This window comes from Lipotes vexillifer, unplaced genomic scaffold, assembly GCF_000442215.2.
Source record: "Lipotes vexillifer unplaced genomic scaffold, Lipotes_vexillifer_v1.1 scaffold924, whole genome shotgun sequence".
NCBI classification, from domain to species: domain Eukaryota; kingdom Metazoa; phylum Chordata; class Mammalia; order Artiodactyla; family Lipotidae; genus Lipotes; species Lipotes vexillifer.
Window position 1 is genome coordinate 646816 of NW_006771816.1, and position 9004 is coordinate 655819.

The following is a 9004-nucleotide window of genomic DNA, read 5'->3' on the forward strand; positions in this document are numbered from 1 at the left end:
CAATTTTCTTTTTTCTCCAAATCCCGGGTCTTTCTTCTGTATCTCCTTTTGTTATATCTGTTTGCTGTTTAACAGGACTGTATATCTTTTATTTTGCCTTCACCATGATATACTGCTCGCCCTAAGCACAAAGTAGAATAGGTTTCCTGCGTTCCTGTCCATTGCCCCTGCAACAAAGACTGGACTAGTTGTTTAGTCCTTGGCTGGAAAAAACTGAGTAGGAGCTTTGATAGCAGTTATTACTCTGAAAGGGAAAGGAAAATAGCATGACCCTTTGGATACGCAACTTTGGGATAGAAAAGAAATAAATATAATGTATATTAGATGATGAGGATACCGCCTAATACTTCAGGCCTCTACTTGTCAATCGAGCTGCATATTAGTATCATCTGGTGAGATTTTTTAAATTCTGATGTTTAGGACATATCTCAGACAAATTAAATCCAATTTTTCTGTTGGTCCGACTTGGGCATCAGTAGTTTCTAAAACTACCCAGGTGGTTACAATGTGTAGCTACATTTGAGAGCCAGTGTTTTGAGGTACAGTAAAGCAGCGATCTAATATAAAAATCTCAGGCCTTTGAAAAGGAAGGCTGTGCCCATGGTTAATTCGTTTAGAGCTTTTAGTTAGAAAGGTGGAATTTCATTAGCACTGATTGAATGCCTGTAATGTGAAAGAAACTGAAGATACATTGTTTCATTGGGTCCTACTTAAGTCCTTGAGGTAGGTGTTAGGGCTCCACTTTGTAGGTGGAAAAGCTGAGGCTCCAATAACTTGCCCAAAGCTGACAGACTGAGATTCTACCCCAGGACTACAGTGCACCAGGATCCAGCTCTTTTGTGCCACCCAATGCGATGCTTCACTGCTCTGCAAAGCAGAGCCACTGCCACCCATTGCCACTGCAAATTCAATCTCATTTCAGGCCTCCCAAGGGATCCTTGTCATCAGGTTTCGTATCTGGCCCCTGGAAATTCTCTAGGAAATGAAGAAGCAAAGGAGTTCTAAACACACACAGAATTCTATTTTACTCAGAACAGCCATGCTATCCACAGGCTCTGTGTCTCTGACACTCTGATAACAGAAAACAATTTCTTTCTTTTGCAGGCTCCTTGGCATATCAGTCCCAAGTTTCTCATGTCACGTCCACTTCAATTTCAATTTTACCCTAGGACACATACACCTCAGCACGGTCAGCTCAGCAGCATAACAATGATGGCAAAATTTACCAGCCTTTAGAAGAGAGCTGGATGAAAAGGATTCCTAAATGCTTTCATGCATCCATGAATCATCTGTTTTCAATGGAGTGATATTTTAGAATCGCTTACTCAAGTTGACACCAGTTCTGAATGGTGAGGTCTCACCCTTCTTATGAAGATAAGTTCCAGTGTTAGTAGCCTCTTTAATACAGGCTTAGTACCAATGACACTATTTCTGCTGCTGCCTGGCATGGACAGATAGAAGAGTATTTTCCTTAGAAAATACTAGAAATCATTTTAAAACTTTAAGCCCCCCAATTTAATGAAGCCCAGTAAGCTACATACTTTGACTATCTCACTCTGCCTTCTCATGGAGCTGTCTTTCCAGATCTAAGACTTAAAATTATTTTTTCAATTTCAGTAAAGCCCAGTTAAGATCTACCTAAAATCCTTTATCCTTTCATCATCTATACATTGGGGAGAGTACTAGTATATATTTCAGATTTAAAGATTAAAATGAGGGATGAGAGAAATTAAGGGTGACAGTAAAGTATGTTGTACTTAGTAAAATTCAATACATATTAGCATTATTCCCTCAATTTTTTATAAGTTACTGAAATTCTCTTATTTAAACAGCCTAAGAGCAAATTTCATCCAGGGAAAATATTTCAGTAAAACTTCCTCTCCTTGCAAATCTGATATTCACTCTTCTACCAAACAATGAAAACTGTACGATCCACTGTACTTCCTCTTTACCCTAGCTACCAGGACTGTGTTATTTGTGTTAAATTATTCTTCCTTGAATAGAGAAAGATTTTACTTTTCCATTTATTTAAGTATACCTACCCTGCTTTTCAAAGTTTTGATAATATGAAGCAGCATATGATAGAAGAATTAACTTAATAGAATAAAAGAATCTATACAAAATAAATAAATACAATTTATTAGAAAAAAACAAAAAAGCATTTCTTATCCTTGAGCTCTGAGAGGAAAAAAAAAAGCCATTAGGGTGTTAATGTAAGAGAAATTGAACCTTGACCAGTCTACCAAATTGATGAATGGATGGAAAGGGTTCCCACACCCCTTTTGCTACTTGACTTTTGACAAGGACTTGACTTACAGTGTCAATCATTTTATTGTAAATTGCCTCAATCCTTTTGAAAAAATGGAATATAGATACATACATATATAAACAAAAAAATCTCTCTCTCTTTATTTTCATTTCAACATCACAGAATGAGAACCCACTCCAATTTCCTCTGTTCAATAAATACTATGTGCCAGCCTTCATCCTGGGCAGTTGGTTTAAAATAGTGAAGATCACAGGAAGGATCTCCTGAGAATGATATTCTAGATCAGATCTTTCCTTTCCAGCTGGAATACACCAATAAGCTAGGGTTTTACCAAAGATCCATCCTCTTAGTCTTGTAGGTGGCCAGGGTGTGGTCTGGGGATGCTGGGGCATTGAACTCCTGAGACACACATCCAGTTGTGTAGACATCTCTACTTGGTGTTTCATAGGCAAGCAAACCACTAGTCCATTTACCCCATATGCCACGCAAATACACTCAATCCTCATTGTTCACTAATTCTGTATTTGTAAAATCTATACATGTGCCCACTCACTAAAATTTGTAACACTAAAATGAATACTCCCAGATTTTTTTTTTTTTTTTTTTTTTTTCTCATATTAACCAAACCCATAAAGGAATGTGCTTAACTAAAGTTCTCATTTATTTTATTTTATTTTATTTTATTTTTTTTCTTGCGTTATGCGGGCCTCTCACTGTTGTGGCCTCTCCCATTTGCGGAGCACAGGCTCCGGACGCGCAGGCCCAGCGGCCATGGCTCACGGGCCCAGCCGCTCCGCGGCATGTGGGATCTTCCCGAAACGGGGCACGAACCCGCGTCTCCTGCATCGGCAGGCGGACTCTCAAGCACTGCGCCACCAGGGAAGCCCGAATACTCCCAGATTTTTATGGTCAAACAGACATACACAGAGCAGTGAAAAATGTGGGCCACCCAACACAAACATTCCAGACTGAGGTTGAATAAAGTAACAGTCTGCTTTCTTATTTTGCTTGCTCATACTGCAAGCAAGTGTCCTTTCTGTGGTCCATTTAGTGCCACATCTTTCACCAATTTTGTTGGTGATTTATTGTTTAATGTGCTCCCCCAGCACAGTGTCAAAATGCTAATGTTCCTAACTGCAGTATGCTTTACAGAAGGAAAAAAGTGTATTAGAAAAGCCTCCCTTGGGCATGAGTTTTACAGTGCTGTTGATGGTGAGTTCAACATTAGGAATCAACAACATGTATTAAATAAAAGATCTTTAAACAGAAATACACATGAAACAAGGTAATGCATTGATGAGTTGATGAGAATGCTGTGACCAGAGTCATGTAGGAACCCAACCCTATATTTTCTGTAGGAGCAATGAGTCCACATTCACTAATTTAGCGTTCACAGTACCATGATGAATAAGAATCAACCGAATTATTTCTTAGATGTGCTATCATGTAAAAAGGTTTGTGATGAATTCTTCCTGATGAAAAAAGACAGACACAAGCAAATAAAAGCATTAATAAACAGGGTGGTTTCAAATATTAAATCCCATGAAGAAAATTAAACGAAGTAAAGAGAAGGAAGGTGACTGGGAGAAATGGGACCATTTAAGAGAAGATGGTCAGAAAAGTCCTCTTGGATGAAGTAACATTTGCATTGATCCCTGAACATCTAGAAGAAGCCAGCCATAAAAAGATAGCGAAAAGAGGCAGAAGATTCCAGGCAGAGACAGTGAACATAAAAACCTTGAAGAAAGACTAGTCTTGGCAAATTCCAAGAACAGAAAGGCCAGTGTGGCTAGAACATACCTTAGGGGTAGGTGGGATGGGAGAGGGTAGGGGGATTTGGGGGCAGAAGGCAGGGGCTAGATCATAGAAGGACTTTGGGGCCATGGTAAGGAGTTTGTATTTTAAGAATAAACAGAAGCCATTTCATAACTCTAGGCAAGCAAATGATATGACCTGATAAACTTTTTTTTTTTTTTTTTTTTCTTGACCATGCTGCGCAGCTTACAGGATCTTAATTTCCTGACAGGGATTGAACCCACGTCCTTGGCAGTGAAAGCACGGAGTCCTAACCATTGGACTGCCAGGGAATTCCCCTGATTAACTTTTTTAAAAGCTCCGTTTGACAGCTATGTGAAGAATAACTTGTTGCCAGGACAGGAAGAAAACAGAGAGCTGGTAAGAGGCTCTGGCAAGATCCAGATGAGAGATGGTGGTGGCATGACTAGGATTATAACACCAGAGATGGAGTGATGTGAGTGGATTCAGGATGCCGACAGCACTTGTGAAGGGAAAGCAAAAAACAGGAATTAAGGATGCCTCCTAGGTGTTTTGAACCCTTTGAGAGTGGCACTTTGGGGAAGAATAGTTCTGAATGAATAAAATCCTGAATTCTGCTGGAGATGGCTAGAATGCAGTTTGAGATATGACTATAGGGTTCAGTAATCAAGTCAGAGCTGGAAATATAAACGTGGGCATCACTGGCATATAGGAGGCATTTAATTAAAGCCTTGGTACTTAATGCAATTATCTAGTGACAGGAGCAGAAAACTGAACAACAAAATTCTGCATAGAACAACACCAAGGACTAGTACAGGAGAAGAAAAGTCAGCAAAGAAAACCAAGAACAAATCTCCACATGAAGGAGGAAGGAAATTCGGGTTTAAAAATATCTTAATTCTCTCATAGGTACTTAGAATGATGTAAATCTGGTTGTCCGTATTATACAAGTTTTATTATAAAACAGAAAGAGCACCATGTTGGGGTATTGTTATTCTTGTTATCATTATTTGCTTAATCATTACTAATATTAAGGTTTTGACATGACTAATGTGATAAATATGCTCTTAGAATTTTCCACTGGGACAATTCTCAAAATTTTCTTAAGCCAACAAATATATAAAATGAATAAGTGTTCTTTTTTTTTTTTTTTTGCGGTACGCGGGCCTCTCACTGTTGTGGCCTCTCCCGTTGCGGAGCACAGGCTCCGGACACGCAGGCTCAGCGGCCATGGCTCACAGGCGCAGCTGCTCCGCAGCATGTGGGGGATGACTACCTTTTGGAAAAAGAAAATCCCTCCCCTCTGCCAGTACCCTGTGTGACCTTCCTCTGCCACCCACCTCCACCCCACACTCAGCTTGACATTCACAAGCTCTACATTCCCTTTCTTATTTTTTTTTCATTTTTATCAAAGACAGTGTCTAATTTCTCCCTCTATCCTCAGCACCTAGCAAAGTGGTCAGTAAATTGCAGGTTCTCATTAAATGTTGAAATAAAATGGTACCTTCCATCTACAATTGCCCTGCTTTCTAAAATCTTTTATGTTTTGATGCAGAACCTTCTACTCTTTCAATTTAATTAGTTAATTTATATTTGGGGGATTTTTTTTTTGCTTTTTAATGATCAGGACATATTTTGTAGCATCTACTATAGAAAAGACCCTCAGTTTGGAACTGCAGCTGTTAACAAAACTCCTACCCTTGAGGAATTAACAGGTTGTCTGTTGAATAATTAAGATAAATTAAAAAAACATCCAAATAAGTGCCAAACACATAGATTATATCAAAGGTATCAGAACAGTTCACAGTAAAGAGATCAGCATGTGTTGGAGTCATTAGGGAACATTTCTTAACAAAGGCAGAATTTAAGCTAAATAAGGGTAAGACAGAAAAGAAATGCAGGGAATATCTTTCTGCAATAACAAATGTGAGCAAGGGTCCAGAACTGACAATGTATTGTAAGTTTAAAGGACTAATAAGTAAAACAATTTGTGAAAGCAAAAGATCAATGTCCAAGAAGAAAGATGGAAAAAGCAAAACAAGAAAGACAAGTTGGGCTTGTGTCCGAGAAGACTGCTAAAAAATTTTTATTGAAGTATAATTGATTTCCAATGTTGTGTTAGTTTCAGGTACACAGCAAAGTGAATCGGATATTCATGAAGACTGTTATTTTTTATGCTTAAGTCCAGAATCTCTCTTAAAAGCAGCAGGGAGTGACCGCAAGTTTTGTATTTATTAAAGAGGGAAAAGAATAATTTGTAAGGTTTTAAAATGGCTTGCAAGAAAGGAGCTATTACTGAGGGCAGTGAATCCAGTAAGAAAATGATTAACATAGTATAGTAATTAGGAATAGTTGTGAAAACTTGTAGAATCTACTGCTTGATTAAATATCGGCTGAAGGAGAAACATGAAAGCCAGCACTGATGTTTCCAGCTGGCAGCTAGAGCAGTGGAGACATTCCTCACAGATATAAGAAAGTCAATACAGATCAAAGGGAGGTTTTTAAGGAAGGAAGGAGAATTCTAATCTAGACTTACTGACTCTGTGGTTCTATTAAAGCAGCTCAATAAAGCCATTAAAAAAAAAGTATTTGTAAAAACATCTACCAAGAAGATAGAGATATAAAACTGGAGATTATAACAGAAATCTTTCCAGCCTCCCTGGAAGATACAAGCAATCAATCATTTTTGGTCTCTAAGAGGAATCCCTATGGGTCCCTTTGAGCCAAAGAATAATAGACAAATTTTTCACCTCCAAAATACCTTTAAGGACCATTATTTCAATGGATATTTACCCAGAAGATTTAAAATAGCTAACTATTGAGGGGAAACGTAGCTCTGAAGAGGACACGAGTAGAGAAGACCTGAGTGTTTGCTGCGGTGCCCATCAGCGCTCTCTTTTTAGGCAACTCACAAGTTGATGGGCCTCTGTTTCTCAACGGCTTAATAGCAACATTAGGCCAGATAATCTAGAACATTCCCTGTAGTTCTAATCCTTGTTTCTATCAAATTCCTTTGTACTAAAGCAACAGTATCATAACTTATAAAGAAAATTATATATAAAAGAAAAAGGACACAGAGAAAAGCGAGACGAGAGGCTCTTTAAGAGCTACCTGTCGGGCTTCCCTGGTGACGCAGTGGTTGAGAGTCTGCCTGCCGATGCAGAGGACACGGGTTCGTGCCCCGGTCCGGGAGGATCCCACATGCCGCGAAGCGGCTGGGCCCGTGAGCCATGGCCGCTGAGCCTGCGCGTCCTGTGCTCCGCAACGGGAGAGGCCACAACAGTGAGAGGCCCGCGTACCGCAAAAAAAGAAATTAAAAAAGAGCTACCTGTCCATCAAGGCAAGCTGCCTCCCTTGCATTGCTTCAGATTTGTTCAGAAAGCATTTTCTGTGTCTCCAATGGTGAGGTCAGGTAATTAAAGGGCTGCTTAGACATGCAACAACAGGGATTGAGTAAGAATTCCAATGTAAATAGGTATTAACATTACATTTTAATATGAGCGCATTTAATGAGTAAAAGTCCATACATTTTTTTTTTCCTTAATGGGACTGATTATTCCAGGGAGGAGTCAATGCATTCTGTATTTTCACTGCACTTATCAGGGAATAACCAGAGGGAGGGAAACAAAATCCACTGTTACTATTTAATGTTCCTGGTGCTTTACTTATATAACAAACATAACCTCACTGAAGCCTCAAAACAGCCCTCCAAGGTAAGTCCCATTTTGACATTAGACATTTTACAAATGAAAAAGCTGAGGCTAAAATGTTAGAGTAACTTACACTGCCACTTGGTTAGTCCATGCTAGAGACAAGATTCAAATGCAGATTTTATTCCAAAACCCCTTTCCTTCCTACCTCTGTCATTACCTACGTTTAAGGAATCAAAATCACTCAATTATAAAATACTCCAAAAGAGGCACTAGTTTAGAAGCCCAACTCTGACAACAGACTGCTTAGGAGCAAATCTCAGCTGCATGACCTACCTAAGTTACCTAAATTCACTATGCTTCAATTAAAATGGGGATGATGATGATAATGCCTCCAACATAAAGCCATTTTGAGAGTTAAATATGTTAGTACAAGAATTTACCTCCCTGTGCCTGATACATATAAATGCTAGTTATTATTATACCAGGCACTGAGCTAGACGTTTTATATACATTATATCTAATATTTACAGCAATTGTATGAGACGAGCAGCATTACCATCCCCATCTTACTGATGAAACCAAAGCTCAAAGAAAGTGAAGAACTGGCCCAAGGTCACACTGCAGTAAGTGGTAGAGTTTGGATTTTAATCTAAATTCTCTGAAGTCCAAAGTTTCCATTCCTTCTAGTAAACCATATTTAAAACAGACTTCTTTGTCAAGGCAATTAATGGTAGACGCCACAATAGAAAACCACCCGAATTTTAGGGACTTGAGTAGAAGTTTGTTGCGGTTGTACAACCAAATACAGATCTGATGTAGAACAGGTGGCCCTCCTGAGTCTGAAGCTACACCATATGGAACACGTTGGATTCTGAATCTCCACGGCAGGAGAACGTGCATAGTTACTAAATGACTCGGCCCACAATCACACAAACACATCCGTGTAATACCCACTAGTACAAGCTAGTCACATGGCCCGAGCTTGACTGAAAAGGAGGCTGGAAAACTCGGGAGAAAATGGATATTTGATGAGCTTTGTCTCTGCCAAAATAAACTATTATTTCAAGTGAGCATTTGGATTTTTAGATGTCTTCTTTTGAGAGTTTTGTATTTTGGAGAAACACATTATCAAATTTTTCATGGCAAACCTACTATGATGGACACCTATTATTTCATCTGCTCCCTTCCCTCCCTGGAAATTTTCACTAAAACAGAATCAGAAAATCAGTTTCTGCCCAATGATAGTTTATATGTGTGAGCATCTCCATTTGTCAGTAGCCATCAAGACTGAGCCACTCTTCAGCAG